At 45.6% G+C, this 26,284-nt stretch overlaps 1 pseudogene across 1 annotated transcript; it reads left to right on the top strand.

Annotated features, from left to right (window-relative positions):
* The first annotated feature begins 6,760 nt into the window (after positions 1–6,760).
* Positions 6,761–26,284, top strand: LOC144257134 (nephrocystin-1-like; annotated as a pseudogene). The gene is made up of 11 exons (XR_013344387.1): positions 6,761–6,846; positions 7,150–7,192; positions 8,122–8,206; positions 10,211–10,303; positions 12,070–12,198; positions 17,305–17,379; positions 19,032–19,142; positions 20,373–20,455; positions 22,541–22,617; positions 23,825–24,002; positions 26,116–26,284. The product of XR_013344387.1 is annotated as a nephrocystin-1-like (transcript).

Below are 26,284 nucleotides of genomic sequence, written 5' to 3'. Positions count from 1 at the left end.
CACTCCTGTGGTCACTCTTTCTCCACACTCCTGTGGTCCCAAATGGCTGTCTGGTGGGACTGTGGCAGAGAGATCTCATTACTACCAGAGATGGAGTTTTTAAACCAAATAAGACACGTGCTCTGCTGCTTAGGATTGTCTTCAGCATAATGTGAGGTAGAAGGTTTGAAATTAGGATTGTCCTCCCAATCTTAAGGTATGTCATCCCTGTGTGCAGACCAGGAAGTGCCCTGGGAAGAAAGGCAGGTGTGGGTTTGGAATCAGAGACCAGCATGAGAAGAACACTTTCACTGCTTACTAGACAATGAGCTTGGGTATGTTCTGTAACCTCTTGGGACCTCAGTGGTTGCATATCTGAAATGGGGATAGTTGTATGACTGACTTCAGGAGCTGGGTAGACAGAATCCTAGAAGTAGAGGAAGAAAACGACTGGCATCTGTGAAGCACCCCGTCCCCATCTTTAGTCTTTCCATGGTTTTCTAAGCATGTATTGATTGACTGTTGGTTAGAGCATGCCTGCAGATCTACCTGACGTCCCGTCTAATCCACATGGATGGAGAAGCTCACTTTTGCCCAGTTGCCACATTTGCAAAACACCTTCTAATAGAATCAGACCTAGGAAGCTGGGGTCCCTTTGCAGAACATACAGGATCCACAGCAAAGTTCAAGCCCCTGAGACAGAGGGCTTCTGCTGGTGTCCTCATGTCCTCATGGGCACTGCAATGCCTTTCTCCACCGATGTTCATTGAGAGCCTGGTCTAGGCCAGGCCAGGGCTCCCTGCTGAGGATGTGGCAGAGAATGAAGCACATGCCTGGCTGGCTTGTAGGGGACTCAACTATCGGGGGCAAGACAGGCCAGTGATGGTGAAGACAAGACCAGTTAGTTGACTTGTCCGAAGGTCTTGGAGCCAAGCACTCTTCTAACCACCTTATCATAAAAGCTTCCTCATCCCTCAATAGTTGCAGGAGGAACAGTGCTTTGGTTGTCTCCATTTTCCATAGGTGACAAGTGAGGCACTGAAAGATCAGGTCACTTGGCCAAGGTCATGGTGATAGCACAGGGGGAAGTGTTGGCTGCAAACCCTCACAGGGGGCTCCAGCTTTGGGCTCTTTATCACCCACGGCCTGCAACCTCTTGGTCATGCTGTGGCCCCTGTGACTTGTCTGTCACCAAATAGTGATTCACTGCAGGGCCTTTCCCGAGTCCTCTTCCACCTCAGAGTGCCTGTGTCTCACAGAGAGTTAACCAGTTTCCTGGGCCCCACTGGAGTTCCTGGTTTTGCCAATCTGGGGTGGGGTCTGAGAATGTGTGTTTGTAACAAGGTCTCAGGTGACCCTGAAGGTGATGGGTCTCAAACAGGTGACTTTCCCCCTCCCCTTGGGTCATTTGACAGTGCCTGGAGACCTTTTGTGATATCATAAGTCAGGGGTGCTGGTGCACAACTCAGGTAGAGGCCATGGGTGCTGCTGAATGTCTATACTACTCGGGGAAGACCTCTACAGACTAAGATGTATATGGCCTGATGGGCCAAGGGCATCAAGGTGAGGAACCCAGTGTGGAGTACAAGCACATGAACTTGGGTGTGTGAAGGTATGGCCTTGGGGCTTGTTTCAAACGTGGCTTCTGTCAGTGCAAAATTCCAGCACCTCTGAGTGGCAGCGTACCTGACAAGCTCTGAGCAGGGATGCTGGTGCTGCTGACCAAGCGACCCCACTTTGAGTAGCCAAAGTGAAGTGGAGTTCTTAGGACACCATGAACTTCTCAGAAACACAAAGTGGACATCTCCTGCATTGGTTCAGAAGGAAAGAAACTCTGAGTTGGAATAATCCTCTTTGGACTCACCTAGTTGCAAGTTTGCCCTTAAAGCATCACTGAGACAGCGGGGCCAGTGGGGGACAGAGCTCCACTCCTCTCCTAGCCGCAGGCAGAGGCCTGCTGAAAATGAGGAGGGAGCAGAGGTGGGTGAGAACTGCCTTGCTTCACTCCCAAGCATCCAGTCAAGTCTATTGTCACCTGGAGTGGTGGCTTCTTTTCCAGGGCCCAGGCTAGCAATGGGGTTTGCATCTGCCTGACTTTCAGTTCTGCAAATGGAAGGTGGGAACTGGCTGCTTGAGACATGGTTGCTCTCTTGGGAGAGGGTATGGGAGAAATGACAGGACGCCCAGCCCTCCAGAGCCCACACACCTGCCCCTGTGATAAATGGCAGCATTAACAAGGTTTGGTTGAGAGGGTCCCCAGATTTGTGACTTCCTATGTCCACCAGGAGATGTCACTATGGCTGGCAGAACAGAAGGCCTTTCAAGAGTGAGCTGGGGGAGCAGAGAGGGGAAAATATCATCAAATAGAAGGCAGAAGCCAAAAGTACCCTTGGCCTAGAGGGATATGGTCCATACTATCATTTTAGGAATGGGGGACATTCTCCAATAAACCCACTATCAGATCATGTCACTGAGGTCCAGCTTCTGAGAGTTAGGCAGAAACTCTCCAATGAAACACAAAGTTCCTGGATTCTCTCAACTGAGAAAGTCTACAGGTTTTGGCTCCTGGCCTATATGTATCAGGAAACATTTTCTTGAAGGAAACAAACACGTTGCACTGAATAAACATATATTTGTTGTAGCTTACCCTGAGATATCATATTGACAGGTTTTAATAATTGATTCATTTTACAAATTCAGCAGCTTATTCTGAAGTTCCATTGCCCTCAAAATCCCTTATGATTGGCACATTAGCCAACAAGCAGAATTCTCTGAAGCCCCAGCAAGAAAAAAATAAAGTCAAATTCCTATTTGTTGACATTTGAGGAAAACAAGGGAGAAGCAAGGGGCCCCACTCATTGGTGACAAGGTCTGATTGAACATCTTTTATCTAATGCTTACCAAGAACGGTAGCAGAAACAGCACCGGTTCCTCAAACAGGGCAAGAGAGAGGTTGACACAGATGAAGAAGTATGTGGCCATCCGCATGGCCCAGTGATTATAAAAATAGAAAAGTCTGGAGAGGAAAAACAGTAAAGGTGGTTATAACCACTGAGCAGTAGTTATATAACACTCAAACTTCTGTGCTAAGACAAACAGGGGCCTGGGCTGGGACGGCAGCTCAGTGGTAGAGCAGTACCCAGCACGCACCAGGTCCTGGGTTCCATCCCCAGCACTGCCAAATAAACGGGTAAATAAACAAATAAATAAATAAGACTCGAGATGGGTCACATGACCTTTAGGTTCTCAGGAGCAGGGGTGATATTACTTGAGCTCAAACTATAAAACACTAACAGAAAACATCAAGACGATGATCATATCTCAAAGCACACTTGGTGGACAGTCTCGAGCCAGCTTTAGCACCTTCTTCACAGGGTTGTTGTGACAGTAATAAGAGAACACTCTGAACCAGAGACTGACAAGGTGAACCCTCAGTTAAAGTGACCTAATGCCATGTGGGCGTAGCTGAGTCCAATGTGCAAATGTGCACAGCCTGTCTCAACGTGGTATACTCAGGACAGATGTGGCTGCCACACGCCAGATCCCTGCAGGGTGGGACAGTCCCCCACTTCTGCTTGGCAGTCTGGGCACATGAGGTGTTTGTTGCTTTTGGAGACACTGACACCGAGCGCTGATGTAAGAGAGGGTTTTTCCTTACTCTAGCCAAGGGCTTGGTCTTAGTTGAAACTTTAGGGGGAGATAGAAAAGGCTGGATTCCCAGGAAAGGAGTGAATGTGTGGGTAGCATTAGGAGGTGACAGAAGGGAAAAGAGAAGCCCTCTTTTGCACTCCAGGTAACGCTGGCTAGAAAGAAAGGTGGCCATGTGCGTCCAGCTTGGGCACTCCATCTCCTGGCCTTGGTGGTGTCCATTACCCCCGATCTGCTCTTAACTGACCGGATGCTCCCTGCACGTGGGACACTGTGCTCTTAGAACTTCTCCCAAACCACCAGGCTCAGGGGCTGGGCTGCAGCTCCGTGGTGGAGTGCTTGCCTAGCACAGGCCCGTCTCTGGGTCGGCTCCCAGCACCGCAGACCAAAACACTCTTAGGGTTTACCCAAATTATGTGCCGTACCTAGACCCCTCTGAAAAGTTTCTGTACAAAGAATGCCTCCAGGTTTGTCTCAACCTCTAGAACTTAAGGTGGACAAGTGGGACAGCTAGATGATTAAATTACCTGATAGCCTGAGGGGAAGTTTGGAATGGAACATTCCTGTTATACTGGGCATCAGAAACATAGGCAGCTCCAAGAGAAGGTTCTGGAAGGGAGAAAACGTCAGCACAGGAAGTAAACTGCTTTTTCCTTGTGGGAATGCATCAGGCACGGAGGGGAGCCCTGCCCCTCCACCTCCAGCCCAGCTCCCTAGAGGTTGCCACCATCAGCAGAGCCATAGGTGCCTTTCCTGGTGGGTCCCCTGGGACCAAGGATCCTGCAGCAGAGCTGGCCACGTGCACACTGCATTTTCTAGAACTCAAATACAGGTTCTCATTTGAGGAAAGAAAATAAGAAAGCACTGAACAGAATATGTACATGGCTTATGTGGCATATTTACACATAAATAAAGGTTCCGTCTATCCAAATATACATATGAGTATATGCACACAAACCCAAATATATAAACCCCAAATTATATTTAAGCCACTTGCTGGCTGGTTGAAGGGATTTTTGAGGCGAAATCTGACAAGTGAATTATCCATGTCTTCCAAATCTACTTAAGGTAGAACTCTATACATACATGGAACTGAAAACCAATCACAAGGCTTTCATGTAACTCATGGTGGACACTTTTCAGCCAATATATTCTGGACTTTATCCCCCTGTCAGGACACAGAGTTGTATTCTTCTTAACAAGCAACTTATCATTCTGATAGTACTCATTTTTTTTTCTATTCAAACATAGTTGTATTACATATTCTTATGGGGGTGGGTACGACAGAACTCAAGGAGGTTAACCACTCAGCAACATCCCCAGTCCCCCCCACCCACCCCTGGCCTTGAGACAGGGGCTTGCTAAGTTGCTGAGGCTGGCTTTGAACTTGCAATCCTCCTACCCCAGCCTCCAAGTGCTGGGATTACAGGCGTGTGCCAATGTGCTCAGCTCAACATTCTTTTGTATATTATACACACACACAAGAATATCACATGTGCACACATAAATATCTTGGGGCCCTATGAGTGTTTTTGTAGGATTAAAAAAGTGCATTACTTCTTGATGAAAGAAGACATAGATATCCCACAGGCTTCCGAATGGTATGGGAAAGAAGACACGTGCAGGTAAGCATGAGCATGTGCGCACACCCAAACACATACACATGTGTGTGCACGTTCTCCTGCTTGTCACTAAGGGTGATGTGATTTTAAACAGTGTCTAAGAGCTCAGTAGCCACCAGTGGTGAAGGGCTATGCATCATGCAGGACAGGTCTAGGTCATCCTTTGGAAGGCAGCAAGCATTCCAGCTCGTGGTGACATTTATTCAGGGTGTTTGCAACCTATAATCACCATCAATTACGCCACAAAGAACCTAAAATTAGCTTATATGAGTTACCAAAAAATCTCCCCAAAGCAGCTCACCTGAGGTAGCTGCGTCTTCTCCCATGCATGGAAGGAGTGTGGAGATGGCTTTCTGGTGCTGGTTCAGACCCCACCTGGAACTCCATAGCTCCAAGTGAGGCAGCTCTTCCTGGGTTACCTCTTTAGTTAAGTCAGTGGCCAAATCCTTTAATGATTCTGAGCAGCTAAAGGGAAAAGAGGAAAGAATCAAGAAATATGAGCTGCTATCTAAGGAGGTAAAAAGTTTTCTGGAAATTAGAAAACTTCAGCCATGTCTCCACGACCAGCATATTTAGTCCCCAGGCCACACCTAGCTGCAAGGGATGCTGGCTGGCCAGATTGAGTCTCAGCAGGCCGGATGAGTCAGCAGTTCTGCTAGAGAGGAAGAGCTGGAGGGTGGCCACCTGCAGCCTGTTTGGATCAGTCTGCATGTACCTCTTTGTAGACTCTTGGTTGTTCCTCTTGGGTGAAATTCTACATGCTTGTCAGTGCTTTAAAGGGTTTACACCTTTATATCTTGATTTATTTTGCCAATTTTGTCTTGGCAAAATTATGGCCTTCAGTGTTAAGAGGGCTTATTTCCCCATGCATCTGCCGAGGCTGGCCAGTACCAGTCTTTCTTAGCCTTTGCCAATGTGATCAACAAAACAGCCTCATAGTTTTTATTTGTACTTGTGATACTCCGAATGAGGCTGAGCATCCTTTCATATGATTTACGGCCATTTTCATTTCTTCGTTGTGGATAACCAGTTCAGTTTCTTTGACCATTTTTCAAATGAATTTTTTTAAAAAATCTTTTTCTTGATTTATAAGAGCTTTTTATGAAATTAACCCTTAAAACTTGGTGTTAATGGTTTCTTTATTGACCTTCAGCTGCGTGTATTTTTTATTAGTGAAATCTGCTAGCATTTCCATTTATGATTTTTTAAATTTTGGTATCATAACTGCAAAGGGCTTCACCCCACATTTATTTTCTCCTATCAAAGGTAATTCTTTTAATTTTTTTCATTTGAATAAATTCTACCTGGGATTTATTTTGGTGAATTTGCTGTTTACTTTAGTCTTTGTCATTGTTTCACATAGTGAAGTTATCAGTCATGGGTTGAAACTTTTTCCCCTGTCACATATAAATTCCCCTCTGTGCCTGAAAGTTTCTGAAAGTCGTAGCATTTTTATTGGTTGATTTTTGTGTTAGTTGGCAAGCACTTCCTGTTTCAACACTTTTCCAGCCCTGTGATAAAGAGGAGCAGGCGACAAGTGAAGAGGGAAGTGAGGAGGACACCAGGGGACAGAGGGTGAATCCAAAGCTAATCAGAGGTACAGAGCGCGGGAGAGCGAGCAGCTTCTGCCTACTTTTTATTTATTTTTACTATTAAAATAATGCAAGATTTTCTTGAAATGGAGTCAACTTATACCTAGAGAGCTTTTCATATTATTGTTGACCTAAAGGTCATGGCTACTTTAGTTTTGCAATTATTTTTAGTGAATTTAGTTCTAGCTTGGCCTCGCCTAGAGATTGTTTGGTCTTCAGAATCTTCTGAGTGTTTGTACTTGTTCTCTGATTGGTGTGGTGAGGGGCAAAGGCTGCGCCTGCACTTACCTGCTCTTTCATTTCCCCAGAACTGATACTCACCGCAGTGCTGTTCAAAAAGCTATCTCAGAGGTTGGTATGTGCTGTCGTATTAATAATACTTTATATTTGATGTCTTATAATATTTTTGGCAATTAAGACATTTGGGATGTCTTAAGTGTTTTATTACCTATAGTTCTGGTTGAGTTCAGATTCAAACCAGGATGGAGACTCTTTGAGACTGCCTAGATCTACCCAGGCTCAGGTGTGGAAGGTACAGGGCAGAAGGCTTCTCTTTCTGCCTTAGCAAGCCTGAGCTGCAACCAGCATTTCTCATTAGGGCTTCTGTACAAGAAGAGTAGATCATCTCATTCATGGTGTGATTTCAGAGCTCGGAATCTTTCTCATTGATCCTATCTAGATTATTTATCATTTTGGCAAAGACTGGCATTAGATTTTAGTTATTATTTGAAAAGTCTAAAAAACCCAGAAAGGTAAGACACTATCTGTAATCCTGTCATTTAAAAAAATGACTCAACAAAATGAAAATTCTCCACCCCGTGAGTAATCACCATGAACGGTTCAGTTAGCATCTTCCTGACCTTTTACTGCTCTTCTAACTCCCAAGAAGATACTCGTGGTGCAGGTGGTTGGGGGTACACTTATGCAAAGCACCTGACAGCTCCTCGGGTGTCAGTAGCGGTATCATCTGCTGAAAGGCAGTGCAGTTGGGGTGGGGCTGGAGCAGGAGCATTACAGTCAGAATGTACTTGAAGCAGTGATCTAGAAACACAAATCTCTGCACCCAGCACTATGTGGGCCCAAGTCCTTGTGAGAGTGCAGATCCAGTGATGGCCACGTCCTCTCAGGAATTGGGTCACGTTCCAGCACTTTCCCGACATGTGCACGTGGTGTTTTCCTGTTGGGTTGGGCTTGCTGTGGTGCTGAAGGGACACAGTGGGGAGGTGAGCAATCATGGATGGAAGCGAGCAGACCACTTTTGTTTGTCCTCTCCTCGGCAGATGAACACCGTGGATGTGTTAACCAGCATGGGGGCTATCCCCGCAGGCGTCAGGCCTTCCACACTCTCCCAGCTGCTGGAGGAAGGTACGGTGGCGCTCGGCCTCTGCAGCCACGCTTGGAGGCTAATTTTTCTCTGGTAGCTAAAACAAGTTGAGGAAGATGCCAAGTCTCACTTCTCTTTGGAGCATGTCCTTTCCTTGTCCCTCTTGTGACCATAAGCAAGGACTCCAGTTCTATGAGAGGACCATCTGTTTACTTGTTTTGTGGACTCCAACCCTTCCCTATTCTCTTTAATTGCCAGCCCTTTCCTGCTCTCTAGCCTGCCTGTCCTGTCTTCCCCTGCCACCACTGTGAGCAGCGCACCACAGTGCCACCAGCCCATCCCGTCCCAGCACAGTGCCACTAGCCCATCCCGTCCCAGCACAGTGCCACCAGCCCATCCCGTCCCAGTGAGGAAGCCTCCCTTCCTCTGCTCCTCTTCACAGCAAGGGCTCTCCTGGAGCATCCTCAGTGGGCTTTCTGATTCCTGTTCACCCTGGATTTCCCGGTACTTGGCAACTTTTGTCTAGAAGCTCATTGTGAAGGGGAGTCATGAGGGGCAGGCTGGCTCCTGTGTGCCTGAGCCATTAACTGTGGGTGGAAGGGCTGCTTCAAGGTCACTTCTGCTGGGAAGGTTCTTCCTGCCCCTTCCCATCCTGTAGTCTCAGGGTCCCTTCTACCTTGGCAGCGATGCCCGCTCTGGCAGCTCGGCTTCCCTCCCACCCTGTGAGCACACGCACTAGTCTCATGTGCCTACTTCTCTGTTTCCCTCACTCAGCTGTGGTCAACAAGGATTCTTGGCTCCATTTCCAGCTCCTAGCACAGCCCATGGCACAGGGCAGGGACTCAAATGATTTCTTAAAAAAAAAGAAATTTTATAATAAATGTTCTTCATGACAAACTATGGAAGAGAAGTATAAAAATGCTTATGTATCTCCCATATCCTGCATGGGCAAGGGAATGGCTTCCCTCCGGTGGGATGGGCTGGCTGGGAATTAATAGTGAAAAAAAGTACCACGAGATGACCTCAGAACACAGGAAAGCAGTTTCAGAGCAGGGGTGTCAAAGGGCAAAGCTGACCAGATGGGTCTAGTTCCTAACAAAGAATGGAGCACGCGCTTGCTTTATTTGTATTGGAACACATCAAAGACTTTTGGTTAAAATTCTTCACCAAAGCAGGATAGAGGTGGGGACAGGTAGGCTGCTCCATTCCTGACAGGTCATACCCATCTCCGGTGCTGTGCAGGACCTTTTGGCAGAGTGGAGGGGGAGTTCACTTGCATTGGGTGGTCTTGATAGCAGAAGTGCCACTATAAGTTCCCAAATACAAGACCTACCCCCTCGCTGGCTTCAGTGCTGAAAAGGTCCTCGTGCATTTTGTGGATGGATCCCTGCACTTTTGTGTTAAGAAGTAAAACTAGGTTCTGGGGCCGGGCTCAGTGTAGAGCGCTTGCCTAGCACATGTGAGGCACTGGGTCCATCCTCAGCACCACGGAAGAGTAAATAAATAAAATGAAGGTATTTTGTGCCTCTACAACTAAAAACATATATGTGAAGAAAGAAGCAGGGCTGGGACTGGGGCTGGGGCTCAATGGCAGAGCACTTGCCTAGCATGTGGAGGTATCAGGTTCAATCCTCAGCCCCACATATATAAATAAAAATAAAGTTACATTAACAACTAAAAAAATTTTAAAAAGAAGCAAAACTAATGGTTATGTATTTTTTCTAAAATATATAAAAAATGTTACAGATTTCTGCATTTTATAGAAATATTTGAATAAATCATCTTCACTGTGAAGCATGTTGTTGGTCTAAACTCTTTGAGATCTTCCTTAAAACTATCTTAAAGTAGTCTTTTATCAGTTTTTATCTTAAAATTTTGAGCATGATTCTATCTTGGTTCATCTGTCTTGGAAAGCAAGTTGCTAGTAAGCCCCTTAGCATTTTGGAAATATCTGTTTCCTAAATTTATAGCATAATGTCTTAGACTTTTGGTTTTGAATTTCATTCTTCTTTTCATAAGAAAATAAAGGAAAGCTGTTTTTTCAGGGAATCAGTTTCAAGCAAGTTACTTTCTGCAATCTGAGCTCACGGCGTCACAGCTGGCCTTCAGAGATTTGATGTGGGACGAAGACAGGCACTGTGAGTACAGCGACAGCAGAGAAGCTGCAGCCTGGCTGCCGTTGTCTTGGGGCCAGCACATGAGTGACATGTGGCTTTAAAACAGTGGTGTTCACATAGCCAAGGCAGCACCTAGACTTGATCCCCTGACTCTGGTTTCTCTTAGCGGTTGTGCCCTCCTCCCATCGCCACAAAGGATGTAATACTGAGTCTCCCTGTTCATCATGCTTTACCTCAGTGTCTTCATCTGGGAACAGGGATGACAGTCCTCCTAACATCAAGCGGTTGTGAGAATTTATGAAGGCTTTGGCAGTGCCTGGCAGAGTATGAGAACGCAGTCAGTGTTGGCCAGCACTGTGCTTTGGATAGGTGCCCCATGGCCCATGGGTCAAGGCTTGCTGCCAGCCTGGGGGCTATTGGGAGGGGGTAGGACCTGAAGCTGGGGCCTAATGAGGGGAAGTTACATGGCTGAGCCTCACCCATGAAGGGATTGTGGGACCCCAGCCCTTGCCTCTCTCCCATCTGCTTCCTGGCTGCTGCGAGGTGACACATCACGCCACCATGTGCTCCCCACTCTGATTCCCTGCCTTGCCACTGGCCCCAAAACAGTGGAGCCAAGCGACCATGGTCTGAGACCTCTGAGACCAAGAGCTAAGCAGACTTTGCTCTCTGCAAGCTGCTCATCTCAGATCTCTTGCAGTGGGAAGCTGCCAGCTTCGTCTGTAAGAGTAGAAGTGACATGATCTTAGTTGAGTGGGAATGAAAAACTTGGCAGAACTTCATGATCACACTTTTTGGGTACCACCAAGAAAAAAAGATTTTTGCTATCCCAGTATTTGAAGTAGAATATGCTCTTGATCTTTAATTCTACTTTATATCTGCCTGTAACAGATATAAAGTGCACTAGAGTATGTCACTCCCTTCCCATTTATCTTGACTTTACCCCTCAGTGGTGGCCGGGGTGGTAGGAAGAGGGGGTGCAGAACTTGGTGCCCCTAATCCTCTGACCCTGAGCATCAACTGGCGCCTTAGTAGGAGGTGCTGTATTGCAAGTGGGCAGAGGGGCTGCTTGGTGCACCAGTGCTTGAGCAGATCACAGTTAATGCCGTGAACTTGTGCCCGGGAACCAAAAACCCAGCTCTCATTACTTAAATAAAAAGGCGACAGATTGTTGATATTATCTTATTTTTTGCAACAATATAAATTATTTAAATGAAAAGGCTTGTGATCATAAAGCAGAATGTAAAGTTTAGCTAATTGAAGCTGTTCTTTAAAAATAAAAATACAGAATGCCAGTTTATTTATTCACAATCTGACTTTTATCTGTGAAATAGATTTGAACAGTCAGACCAAACATACATTCTATGTCAAAGCATCTAAGAGCCAAAGAGGAGGTAGCTGGGTTACATTAATGCCAGGTATCTTGGTTGTCATGCTAGGGTAACTGTCTACAATTCCACACATCGTATGGGAATGGACCTGGAGACTAGAATACAGTGATTCGAGGGTCAGGACATATATTTTACCTGCTAGTACTAGTAGTCTTTCATTGAAGTTTTTAAGTAGTTAAGAAAAAATGCAAATATTTCAAATATAACTTGATGCAAAATTTACCTGAAATAACTGGGTTTGATTTTGAACAGACTATTGAAACTCTGTGTATGTATATCCATGTAAAAGTTTTCCTTTTTGTATTCTATATATATCTTCTTAAGCTGTATTTTACAAATGATGCTTTGGAAATGGATTTGTACTCCTATTAATAGGTTTTTGTGTTTTTCTTTCAGATTAAGTCAAGGCCAAGTCGTGTTTCCTTGATCCTCACCCTGTGGAGCTGTAAGATGATTCCTCTCCCAGGAACGAGCATCCAGGTGCTCAGCAGACATGTTTGCCTCTGTCTGTTTGATGGCAGTAAGGTAAGCTCACTGAGTTGAACCATCTCACACAGGATGATGGAGAAGCCCTTGTGTGGTACCACACATTAAATGTGGAGTGCACTGTGTGTGTGAGTATGTGGTACCGCAGTGGGTTAACCTTGGCTCTTCAGTGTGTGATGTTGGTACACACACAGTTAACCCATCTGGGCCTTAGATTTCTTCACTTATGAGAGGGACTGGTACCTGTCTTCTAGTGTTGTGAACAGTTCAGTTCTAAGTGTAGAGTATTGTATTTTTGAAAATGCAATGTATATCCAGCTCCCCAGGCAAGATATGGAGCATCGCCATCTCCCATGAGGTCTCCTGGAATCCTTTTCTGCTCAGCTCTTCCCTGATTCCTAAAAGACCATTTTTTACCTAATACCAAATGATAGTCTGAATGACTTCTAAAAAAATAATGTATCTTTCATGAGATGTAGCTTAAGTGGTGCTTAGGTAGAAATTCGTAGCTTTAATTGCATATACTAGAAAGAGGGAAGGTTTAAAATCAGTGATCTAAGCTGGGAACTTAAGAGACTAGAAATTGAAGAGTGAGTTAAACCTAAGAATGTAGAAAAGAGGAAATAACAAAGAGTAGAAATTAATGAAACCGAAAACAGATGGACAGAAGAGAAAATCAATGGAGATGAAGGTTGATTCTTTGAAGAGATTAATAAAATTGAAAGATGCCCAGAAAGACTGACCAAGATACTTTAAAAAGAGTGAAAGAAAGCTGGGCGAGGTGGAACATGCACACCTGTAATCCCAGCAGCTCTGGAGGCTGAGATAGGAGAATTGCAAGTTCAAAGCCAGCTTCAGCAACAGTGAGGTGCTAAACAACACAGTGAGACCCTGTCTCTAAATAAAAAAAAAAAAAATAGGGCTGGGGATGTAGCTCAGTGGTTGAGTTCAATCCCTGGTACAAAAAAAAAAAAAAGAATACAAATTATCAATATCTCCCATTGAAATAGAAACATCATTACTATCCTGCAGACACTGAGGACAATAAGGGATATTATAAGGAATTGTATGCCAGTAAATCTGACAACATTGATGAAGTAGATAATTTTATAAAAAACCATAATTTACTGAAACTGACATAAGAAGAAATAGAAAATTTTAATTTCTCTTTTAAACAAATTACAACTTCAATTAAAAAACTTCCTACAATGAAAACTCCAAGTCCTTATGGCTTCACTCTAGTGACTTCCCGCAAACATTTAAGGAGGAAATAATACCCATCTTATGCAAACTCTTCCAAAGAATAGAAAAGGAGAAAACATTCCCTACCGTATTTCCTAAATCTAGGAAAAACATGACACCAAACGATGACATTTCAAGACCAGTATCCTTCATGGATATAGAAACTAAAATCCTAAACAACATTCTCAAGTTGGATCTAGCAATTTATAGAAAGGACGTAGGTCACGACCAGCTGGAATTTCTCCCCATGTTCAGATGTACACACCTGTGCATCCAGCATTGGACTTGCGAAATTGTAATGTTATTTCATCATATTAGTAGACAAGAAAAAATCATGTGAACATCTCAATAAACAAAGAAAAAACATTGACAAATTCCAGTGCCCATTCACGAGTTTTAAGAAATTCCCTACAAACTAGGAACAGGTGGGAACTTCCTCAAATTTATAAAGAACAAGAAAAACCTAAATTTCTATCATTGACAGTGAAATGTAGAATTTTTTTTTTTTTTAGTCTGATTAAGAACAAGTCAAGGATGCTAACAAATAAAAAGATAACTCAGTTTTTTAAATGAGCAAAAACTTGAACAGGCCCTTCAAAAAAGAAAACATAAGAAACCAATAGGCATATAAAAATATACCTAACATGTAATACACTATTAGGGGAATGTAAGAGTTTACAGTGAGAGACCCACTTAGATGCTCCATACAAGAAGCCCACCTTAAATAGAAAAGGTAAGTTAAAGGGAGGAGGGTTCACTATTCAAGATATTAATGTCAGGCTGGGAATGTGGCTCTGTTGTTGAGCACTTGCCTGGCATCTGCAAGGCCCTGGGTTCAACCCCCAGTGCATTAAAAAAAAAAAAAGTCAAACAAAGTAGATGCATACCCAGTCACCCCATGTTAGAGCTTCAAAACACATGACCTAAAAATTGATGGAACTGAAAAAAGAAATGGGAAAAGCCACCATTATAACTGGAAACTTCACTACTGTTCTCTCAGGAATATAGAACAAGCAGACAGAAGATGAGAAAGGATATTAGGAATTGATTAACCTATTGACAAACTAGGTAGAATCAGTATTGAGCAGCACTTCACCTCTAAACAGTAAGAAGCATGTTGTAAGTGCATGTGGAATATCCACCAGTCTACACAGGTGGACCTGGGTCAGAAAATAAACCCCAACAAGTCTAAAAGAGTTGAGAGCCATGTACCATATGGCCTTTGAGCACATGAGATTAAGCTAGATATCAGTAACAGAAAGATCCATGGGCAAAGTCTTCAAATGCTTGGAAATTAACAGATTTCTAAATAATCAATGAGTCAAAGGGAAATTAGAAAATATTTTGTACTAATCACAAAGTGGAAGTGAAACAGACAGTCTGGTAGATGTCAGCTAAAGCCTAGTTAGAGGGGTTCCCAGAGTGGGTGGGAGCCGCAGAAGAGCTCCTCACAGCCTCACCTCCTGAGCTGAGGAGCCCCAGGCCTCCTTGGGACACGCAGACAGAGGCCCTCTGGGGAGTATACTCCAGGGGGAGCAGGGTGGCCGCCAGTGTGGAATCCTGACAGGGAGTGTCTAGAAGGCAGGCAGTGTGAGAAGCAGTGCGCGTCTGTCCTAAAAACAGTAGAGGGCACTGAAGGAGGTGACATGATGAGATTCATGTTCTGGAAAGATCTCTGGCTCCTCTCCAAAGAATAAATAGAAAAGGTAAGTTAAAGGGAGGAGAGGGCAGCCAGAGGGGACTCAAGTGGACCACTGGGGGCAGGGCCGTGGCACAGCATGGCAGGCAGAGGACAATAGGCATCATCTTGAAGAAGCAAAATCTGGATCCAGCTTGCTTAGGATTGCCCCTGGCGCTGGCATTTGCACAACATGGGACCTTGAGCTTGCTCTCAGGCTCCTCCTTTTGTACCTCCTGGGATCAATGTGAGCAAACTGGGTTAATATAAGTAAAGCATGGAGAATAACACATGGAGCATAATAAGTGCAACCAAAAGAGTGATGAGGATTACAGCTTGGGTGGAGATCAGGTGGGGGGAGATGCAGGAGGTGGGAATCAACAGGATTGGTGGTGGGCTGAGTGTGGAGGGTGGAGGGAGAGCAGGTGTGGAGCGGGCAGTAGGTCTCAGACATCCACCCCTGGATAGACCATGGTCACACGCACACAGGTAGGGAGGCCTGGGGGAGGACTGGGTGTGGCGCTGCCCTGGTGGTTTTCTTCCACCTGAACTTGGAGTAAGGGTGACCACAGGGCGACTGTGCACAAAAGCACCACCGCAAACGCGCCAGGAGGTGTCAGCAGTGACCAAGAAGAGAGGACCTGCTGTACTCTCCTGTTCTCACTTGAGAACCGAAAACAAAAACTAGAATTTCACTTTAATAACAGAAAATATGGGATTCATTTATATCCAGATCCTAGAAGTTCATTTATGAAATTAATTTTTATCAGAGTTCAAAATCGAGAAGTTTTACATCACCTTTAATAGTTAGAAAAATGCATTATTTACTATTTGAAGGCTTCTTTAACAAATCTAGCCTATTGCAAATGGAAAGCTCTGTTGTCGAGCCCGGGCAGCGCCAATCCAGGACGCCTTCCCAGCACCCACCGTACTCGCAGGGCAGGTGCACCCACACCTGCAGCGTCAGGGGGAGCCTCAAGCCTCTGGGTCTGCTGCCTGCTTTTCTTTTTTGTTTTATTTTCTAGGGCTGGGAGGGAGCCTGGCTTTGTTCTCTCTCCCTGTTGTCCTCTGTTCTCTTTCCTCCTTCTTGCGTGTTTCTTAGGACTCCAATCTGAATTATCCGTGGTGTTGAGTGGTCTCTCTGGGTAACTTCCTGGGTGCTTGCTGTAGGTATCATTTTACACACCCAGCTAATCACAGTGACCACAGGCAGCGTTCTTGTTGGAGAGAGAGGCAGAGACTGTCCCTCTCTCTAATTCTCTTTGTCCTCATTCACTCACAACTGGCTTGCACATTTCCTCTACATACATTGAAAGCACATCACCCAGTCTGACAATTTTTGCTTCAACCATCAACTGAGAGAATTAGTAGTATTTAGTCAGATCTTTACTATTCCCATTGATCTCCTAGGGTGACAGATTCTCTTAAACTAGCTTTATCTGAGTATCTGTCTCCCTTCCTTCCTAAAGGACCTTTCCATTAGATGTGGGACTCTGGATTGACAGTTCTTTTCATCTACCACTTAAACAACGTGGTGCCACCTCTTCCTGGCCTCTGGTTTCTGCTGAGACACCCACTGCCATCTGAGTCATTCCCCTGGCTTAACCTGGCTGTTTTTCTCTCTTGCTACCTTCAGTGTATTTTTTTTTTCCTGTTTACTTTAGAAGTGTGTTGTACCTGGCACAAACCCTTTTGGATCTCCCCTGTTTGGAATTTGCTCAGCTTCTTAAATCTGTAGGTTTCTGTCTTTGGCTGAAATTGGGGATTTTTCAGCCATTATTTCCTACAGTACCTTTGAAACTCCTCTCCTCTGGGACTCTGATGACACAAGTGTTAGATCTTCTGTTTTAATCCTCTAGGCTTCTGAGGTTTCTACCTGAAGTGTCACTTCCTCTTCTGGTAAGCATATCTCAGATATTGAGTACTCACTTGATGTGGTTTATTACTGTCACCAGGGCACAAATCTGAATCTGTTTTATCAGCTCCTTCATTGTTTTATTAATAAGTATTGGGACCATTGTTTTCACTGTTTGAAAAGTTAGATGCATACTATATTGGATGTAGAAAGAAACCCAGATCTTACAGAAGTGCATGAAATAAAAAATGGAAGCCCCTCCTCTCCCTCTGCCCTGACCAATAGAGCCACTGGTAATTATCTGGGACTCAGAAGGGTGATGTTTCAAAGAACTTCCTACAGCCTGATCTGAAATCGGAAAATCTTTCAGGTCCTGAGCAACATTCACACTGTGAGGGCCACGTGGCAACCCAAAAAGCCCAAAACCTGGACCTTTTCTCCCCAGGTAAGAAATCTGCTGAGTAGCAGAACAGGAGACACCCTGCTTTCCTCCTAGGCGATCGGCAGTTAAGACCTAAGACGAGGCTGTCGAAGAGTCACATTTAGCACAGAACACATGGAGCCACATGTGAACCCTTAGATTCTTTACTGTTCTAGGAGGACTTTGATTAAAATTATTTGTGTTTCTGACTCACCAAGGTTATAATTCCAATGAATCATCCTATTCAATGGATTTCAATTTTAGGAAATGCCCATTTGATGAAAAATGCAGACAAGAAGATAAAATTTAGGAAGTGAGGTGTTTTTCATAAATGGAGTCTTACAACTGCACTAATGACAGTTGTGTTTTCCTCTGATGAAATGAAAGGTGACACCTAGGGAACCAGTACACTCCGGACTGTCAGAACTGGGATGAGGTTAAGGTTTATACCACTGAGTCAGGCTCGCAGGGATGGATGCTAGTGAATCCAAGGTGTCTCTCTGTTCTTTTTATAATACGAATTGTCTGTAGTTCACCTACTTCCACCCCCAGGTTTCATTACTTGAGTGTTTACTTCCCTCCCTCAACTAACTCCCTTTGTTACTGCACCCTAATTACCCTTCTCCTAATAAAGATCTTAACACAAATGGGGGTTCATCGAGAGGGCACTGGCTGTGAGTGAGGCCCGCAGCTCGCTGGGTGCTGCAGGCATCCTTGCTTGACTACAGCACAATGCCTGAAAGTGAGCGTGGCCTCCTGACCTCCTGACCTCGCTGCCTCCAGGGAGACACACCACATATCTTTGGGTCTGTCATTTCACAGTTCTGTGACGCACAGCTGTGTGTCATGCTTTCTCAGGATATAAAGGTGAGCTTTGGGAGGCATAACTAAGTGCTTGTCACCTTCCTGAATGAACTGAGGTATCCTTTACGTGCCCACATTCTTCCTAGGTGCATGAGGGTTTACTTGTATGTCAGTGGGGAAGAAACACAGCTGCAAATAATAAGAATGCTCTCTACTTAGGATGCTCTAGCCACGCACAGGCCCTTGAGTCCCTGCTTTATTCAATCCTTAGAGTCGCCCTGTGGGGCGGGCGCTATGGATTACTCCGATCAGGCAGGCTGTGAGGATATGGGTCTCCAAGCGCTTTGGGAAACACAGAGGAGGGGGAAGTTAATTCTAGCCCTTGAGCCTCAGGAGGTTTTGTAAAAGAAAACTAGACCTCAAAGACCGGGTAGGGTTTTATAGGCAAGAAAGGGAGGATGTGCTGTGTAGGGAGAGGGGTGGGAGGGGGCCTGTTCCAGGCAGGCATCAGGAAAGCCCAGCAGACATGTGTGCCCAGCCACTCATTTCTGGTTAAAATGAACAGCGATTGGTATAAAACCTTATAGCGTATGCCAAGTGGGCCTCCAGCACCTCGGGGTGGTTTGCCACACAGGTTGTATGTTAGCCCTGCTCAGAGAAAAGTAAGTGAAGAGAAAGGTGTTTCCCTCAACAAGGGAGCTGAGTGTGTTTACCAAGTCATTGGTGTGGATGGGTCAGTCCGTCTGCTCTTAACTTTCCTTAAAAGTCCTTTGTGGTAATGCACAGGCACAAGCCTTGTGCCTTGGACGGGGCAGACCGCCCCTTCCCACTGTGCACTGTAGTCAGTAACCCACGTTTCTTTATCGTTCTAGGTCACTGGCATCTTGCCATGCTTGCTCCATGGCGATTGTTTTATCAGGTCCAATTCTTCATCTCCAGACCTGGGAATATTATTTGAACTTGGAATTTCTTATATTCACAATGTATGTCAGATGCAAGATAAATGTCACTTTATAATATACCAGTTAAAAGGGAATTGGCAGGCCGGGTGCCATGGTGCAGGCCTGTGATTTCAGCGACTCAGGAGGCTGAGCAGGAAAATGGCAGGTTCAAAGCCAGCCTCAGCAACTTTGAGAGGACCTAAGCAACTTAGTGAGACCCTGTCTCTAAATAAAAAATTCAAAGGGATGGGGATGTGGCTCAGTGGTGAAGCACCCCTGGGGTCAGTTCCCAATACAAGAAAAAAAAAAAAAAAAGGAGTGCTGGAGTGTGAGTGTCTGTGAGTGAAGTCCTGGAGGGTTCCCTAGGTGGGATTTTCATCTGTGGTGGAGCGAGCTGGCAGTGCTCATGATTCTTATGCAGTGCTGCTTTCTCAGTGGCATTTAAGATGAACAGGACCTGCTTACATGTGTAGCACCAGTGAACGCCAGAGCTCCTAAAGAACAGAAATTCAGAACAGAAGGGGTTTTTAGAAAGTGATCAGAAGCACCGTGGCACTCCAACCCCGGGACCCAGTGCACCTGGCCCTGCAGTCAGCAATTCTTATTGAGAGACCTGGCCAAGTGGTGGTTCTGTGCAGGGAACACCAGAAGCATGGTGTCATGTGAACTGCTGGAGCCGAGGTGTGGCCATGCTAGCAGCCCTCCATCTCCCACCCCCTAGCAGCATCTGAATGCAGTATAGGAACCCGGCCCCTCGTAGCCCAGAGCCACCACAGGTACCCTGTGTACTGCATCATCCCGTGTTTCTTTAGGACAAGTAAACCCAGGGGAGTCGCAGATGAGTCAGAGCGAGGAGAGGAGCAGCCTGAAGCCAGGCCCAGTGGCCTCTGGCAGTGGACAGTGGGGCAAACTTCCAGGTGTCAAGGCCTTTGCATGCTGAATCCCCACAGTCCACGCAGGGAGACAGAGCTTGCTGATCCAGGAGCACCCATGTGCCTCTGGGTGATGCCACAGGAAGTGCTCATTTCCTGAGGCACCTGTTGGCACGTCATCAGTTTCAGGGATTTTCAAGGGAAATTTTGACAAAATGTGAGCATCACTTAAAGTGCCACCTCTGCTGTACTGTGGGACCCACCACGTTTCATTTGATTTTCTGGGGCAGAACTGCTTAGCCCTAAGCGGGGATACTGGCCTTGTTCCTTTCAGGGACTTGCATGTGCTTATAATTTGACTCGTTCAGATGTTGTTTCTCAGACTTGTTTTATTTCCTAGTCAACGGGTGAGAGAGGAGAGTTAAGTTGCGGCTGGGTGTTTCTCAGGCTCTTCGATGCCAGTGGCGTTCCGATACCAGCAAAGTAAGTGCTCTGCGTATTCCTAGCAGTTGTGTGATTTTGTAGAAGTTCTTTTTTTAGGATCATGGAACTCAGGTTTGTTCTGTTGGCATGTCAACAGCTTTTGGGGCAAGGGCTTTTAATGTTGATTTTAGTGTTGTATAAAGTAGTGTACGAAAGCAACACACGCATTCTCACCCAGAGAGGGAGAAGGACACATAGGACATGTTCTAGAATATGCTTGCACTGTCTGCCTGCTGGGACTGTTCCCTGAAGTACTGGCACATTCCACCATGCTGAAAACAGTGCGAAAGCTAAGTCCAGGGTCCCCAGGTCCTCTGTGAATCTGTGTAGGACATTGAAATTATAGCAGTTTTTTTAATATTTATTTTTTAGTTGTAGTTGGACACAATACCTTTATTTATTTATTTTTATGTGGTACTGAGGACTGAACCCAGGGCCCCGCACTTGCTAGGCAAGTGCTCTACCTCAGCCCCAGCCCTCTTGTAAGCAAATTTAAACTTTAGAAGCACAGTGCAAGCTAGAAGCAAATATCATCATGCATACCACAAAGTTGGAATGTTGTTAGCCGTAACGTAAAAAGAGCCCTTGAAAACTAATAAGTAAAAATCATCTGAATTTTTATTTATTTATTTATTGGTTCCAATGATTGAACCCAGGGGTGCTTAATCACTGAGCCACATCTCCAGCCCTTTTTATTTTTTATTTTGAGACAGAGTCTCGCTGAGTTACTTAGGACCTCACTAAGTTACTGAGGCTGGCTTTGACTCGTGATCCATCTGCCTCAGCCTCCCAAGTCACTGGGATCATAGGCATGTGCCTCCTCACCCAGCTCATATGAATTTTTAAATGGGGAAAATAAAGATCTAAGTCTAGGATATAAACAGGACATTCACAGAGGGCTACAGATGGACAAGCAGTAGGGAGGATGGTGATCAAGATTCTAAATTTGTCATTACGGAAACTCAGGGTGCTGGGTCCCACACTGCCTGTGTAACGGGAGGTATGTGCCACAGTATCCAAATTCCCCCCACCTTTAATCTGGGGGAATAATTCCTACCCCACAAGCTCCTGGTGCGGATTAACTTGGATAACATGCCCTGCACAGCCTCCTTACCACTGAACCCTAGTTTCTAGCCTCATCCCAGCCAGAGCAAGAGGGGCACCCCATTATCAGGAGTGAATACAGAAACTCAAGTTTCTTATGATTCTTTAAAAAATATGTTCAGGGTTTTCACTTATACTTAGAAGAAAAAAATAAGGAAACATCCAAAATTCCACCTTGGCAAAGTGAGGTCCCAGTTATTTCCTAGAAGGTGGAGCTCGGTCAATAGGGAAGCATTCTGATGTGTATTGTGAGGCACAGGGAGTCACAGGGTGGGTGACAGACAGGGCAGGAGACTTACTGAAGTAGGGGGAAGGACAGAGGAATTTTTCACTTTTTACGTGTCCTGTCTATGCCATTCCAACATTTTTCTTAAATATTTATTTTTTAGTTATAGGTAGACACAATATTTTTATTTTTTATTTTATGTGGTGCTGAGGATCGAACCAAGAGCCTCACACATGCTAGGCAAGTGTTCTACCTCCAAGCCACAACCCCAGGCCCCATTCCAACATTTTACAACGATCTGTGTTACTGTTTTATTTTAAAAATCTCATAAATTCATAATGGCTTAATTTCAAATATTGATTCAACACATTTAAAAACAGTAATTACTTGCTATTAACAAGTCATTCAAGTCAAAACATCTTTATTTTTATTTGTTTATTTTTATGTGGTGCTGAGGACCGAACCCAGTGCCTCACGTGTGCAAGGCAAGTGCTCTACCACTGAGCTACAGCCCCAGGCCCATCTTAATAACAAAAATCTTTCTCATTTTCATATAAGTACATTTCCTGTGTTGATGCTTGGGACAGAGTCTTTGCTGAGATGACACCCCAGGAAGGGTCAACACTGTCATTCTCGTTCATCAATGAGACATAATTAGAATGAATCCATTTGTGCTAAAACTGTTTCACTTCTGGTTCGGGTGTCTACGGAATGCCCGCCAGGCGCAGCCATCATAGTGTGTTATTCCTTCACAGAACTTACGAGCTCTTCTTGAATGGTGGCACTCCTTATGAAAAAACTGTTGAAGTGGACCCTTCAGTGTCCAGAAGAGGTACTGCAGTGGTGCACTGCCTTCTGTCAGCTTTCCGTCACTGTGACAACGTACCTGAGATAATCAACTTCAGAAGAAAGAGGTTTATTTTGCTTCACGGGTTTCCGTCCATGATTGCTTGGCCGTTTCTTTGAGCCTGTGACATCATGGTGGGAGCACATGGCAGAGGAGGCCTGTTCATCTCATGGTTGCCAGGCCTCAGAGGAAGGGTTGGGGTCCAGTATCTTCAACTGACCAGTGTCCTAGCCTCCTCCCATAAGGCCCCATCTGTTAAAGGTCCCACACCTTCTCCCTCAGTGCCACAGGCTGGTGACCAGGCCTTTAATTTGTGGACCTTTGGGGAACACCTCAGATCCAAACCGTGGCACCTCCTTTTCCTTAAAGATGAAACAAATGGCAGAGGCTTCAGAGAAGGCAGCCATATTCCAGTAAGCATGACAGTTTCTACTTGGATTCACATGTTTTAAGATGTGCCATTTGGTTATGTGATCTTAGTCATTTTTATCTCAGTGATTGTTATTTTGGTAGCACATGTAAGACTGTAATGTTGAAAATCAGGAGAAATGGGGCCCTGCGTTAGTTCTGTCGCTGAACGCTGAGCTGATGCTGTGGCAGGTACAGAGTGAGTGAAGCCGGCTGCCTCAGAGATGGCCCATTTCAGGGTCAGGGCCTGTAGGCATTAAAATAGTGACATGCATGCCACCTCACCCTCCAGCCACCCTCCAGGAAGATGGAGCACCCGTCAGTATGTCTGTTGGCCAGGGGACACCAGGGAAGGGAGTGGAGGGCAGCACAGATGGGCCCTCCCCCGGGGAGCTGTGGGCTGACGGCTGGAGCCCCTTCGCACGCCTCAGCCCTCCCGTCCTTGTGTGGTCCAGGACACCAACCCTGGCTGCTGCCCCAGTGCCAGGCTCTCTCCTCCTTGAAACAGGAAGGAGTTGGGGTTTGGGGTGCAGGTGCTTCTTCCTGGGGCCACATGTGCCCTTCCCCCTTTCCCTGCGTGCTGCTGAGGCTATCTGCCCTAGTGGCCAGGGGTGCTGTAGGGAGGCCCCAGGTTGCTGTCACCGCCAGGTCTCTTCTGACAGCCGGAGGGATGTGGGCTCCTCCTGCCTGCTGTAACCACCACTTGTGCTGACCTCTCACTTAATAGTCTTACCAAACGCCCGCTCCAAGCGCTGACAGCTGTGGGTCTGTTTCTGTTTGACAGCGCAAGGCAGTGTTTTCCAGCAGATGATGACCATGCGGAGGCAGCCTCAACTCCTGGTGAAACTGAGGTCTCTCACCCAAAGGTCACGGAGCATGCTCAGGGGCGTCCTGCTTCCCGGGCAGTGCCCGCGGGGCACTCGGCCCCAGGTCGCATCTGCCTTGGGTCCCCCTGCTTGGCTGTCTCTTGTCAGTTACTTTTTCCTCCATTAATTATTTTTGCCAAAGAGCAGAAGAGAAATAGAAAAATAATAAAGCTTAGCATCATTTACTCTTCTTTACCACTTAGCTCAAATGACAGACTTGGTAATAAATCCTTCAGCTACTTTTGAACAAATGAGACTTCCCAATGCCTGGGCCTATCTTCAGGGAAATCTTTTTTAATGATTTTTGACATATCCTACATACATGGTGTGCGACTTCCCATTCTTGTGGTTGTACATAGTGTGGAGTTCCACTGGTAGGGGGTTCATATATGAACACAGGAAAGTGACATCCCACTCATTCTGCTGTCTTTCCTATTTCCAGCCCCTCTCCCTCCCCCTCACACTCTTTGTCTAATCCAGTGAACTTTTCTTCTTCCCTCCCCTCCCCTTATTGTGCGTTAGCATCTGCATATCAGAGAGAACATTTGGCCTTTGGTTTTTGGAGACTGACTAGCATATTTCACTTAGCATGGTAATCTCCAGTTCCATCCATTTATTGGCAAATGGTATAGTTTCATTCTTCTTTAGGCTAAGTAAGGCTCTCTTGTGTGTATAGATACCACATTTTCTTCATCCATTCATCTGTTGAAGGGCACCTAGGTTGGTTCCATAGCTTGGCTACTGTGAATTGAGCTGCTATAAACACTGATGTGGCCAAGTCACTACAGTATGAACTTTTTTTTTTTTTTTTTAATGTTAGGTTTATTTAGGTTTGACTTGCATGAAGTAAAATTTATGATTTGGGGGTTGCAGTTCCTGGAGTTTTGACAAATGTACCAATCACGTGACAATCACCACAATCCAAAGAATATTCCCTTTGCTCTCAAAGGTTCTTTTGTGTCCCTCTGTGGTCAGCTCCCAGCTCCGGCCTCGGGGAAGCACTCCTCAGTTTTCTTCCCCAGCACTTTGGCCTTTCCCAGATGCCGTAGGTGGATTCATGTGGCCTGCGGCCTCTGAGTCTGGCGTCTTGGACCATCATACATCCGAGGCTCGTCCGCGCTGTTGCCTTTGTTAGTGATTTGTTCCTGTTCATTCTAAATGGTAACTGCTGCATTTGATGGACATGCCACCATGTGTTTATCATCCTCTAGTTGGTGGTCATTTGGGTTTTTCTAGGTTTGGGTAACTATAAATAAACCTGCTGTAAATATTTGCATACACGTTTCTGCGTGTGTGGACGTGAGGCTACCGACATCTCAAGTAGGACTGCCTAGCAGAGGGTTTGCTGTTACATCTGTTGGTCTGGCTGCTTCCCTGAACGCCTGTGCCATTGACCCTCTCACCCTCACTGTGCACGGGTTTCAGTGATTTCGTGTTCTTGGCAGCATATGGTATGATTTTTCTGTTTAGACCAGTTTAAAAAGTGAACAGCAGTTTCTCACCATGGTTTCATTTGCCTTTTCCTGGGGAGATCCCAGAGCTTGCAGTTCTCACTGGATGCCCTACAGTCATGTAACCTTCTCTCGGGGTTTCAGTGGCTGCCTCTTTAAAATGGGGATAATAGCAATGTCAATTTCCTCCAGCTGTAATGAGGTTTAATTGAAAGCAAGTATATAAAACACTTAGTCCATATTTATAGTCCCTGGCTATAGGGAAACACAATGGTGTTGGCTATAATTATCTATATCATAATTATTTTACATCCAAATAAATGTCAGTGCACACCAGATAGATACGTGGTGCCATTTCCTGAAATTTGTTCAAATGAAGAGGTGCAACGCAGCTGGTAGGATTGAGGAATTTAAAACAGATGTTAACCGATTGGAGGGATGAGAGGGCCTTCCTCCAGGTTACACAGGGGACACGAGACGGTGAGCCTGATGCAGGTTGGGGAGCAGCTGGGGAAGCCGACTGAGTGGTGGCTTCCGCCCCTGGGTCAGGGCCTTGCTTTAAATATCCCCTGTTCCTTCTCCAGAGCTGACAGGTGCTTGTCATCACACACGGGTGTTGAGTCTTTCAGTAACTGTTAATAACGTGCTCCTGGGGATTAATCTCTCTCCTTACCTGCCCCGCCTCTTTTTTCTTTCCTGGATGTTCGTGGCCCTTTTTTGGCAAATCTTTCCTCAGAAAATTGTGGTTTTTTCCCCAGTGTGAGGAGAAGCAGCACAGTAGCTGTCTTTGTCAGCGCCCAGCCAGATCCCATGGGGCCTAGTTCTCCCTCTTGCTGCTGCTGCCAGCCGCTCCTCCGGGAGCCCAGGGCACCCATGCAGCCCTGTCAGCACAGCGCTTCCGGCAGTTTCTGTGGCTCCAGATACTAG

Source organism: Urocitellus parryii, chromosome 10, assembly GCF_045843805.1.
Source record: "Urocitellus parryii isolate mUroPar1 chromosome 10, mUroPar1.hap1, whole genome shotgun sequence".
Classification (NCBI taxonomy): Eukaryota; Metazoa; Chordata; class Mammalia; order Rodentia; family Sciuridae; genus Urocitellus; species Urocitellus parryii.
The sequence above is the reverse complement of the archived record's forward strand: the minus strand, read 5'-3'. Positions and strand labels throughout refer to the sequence as shown.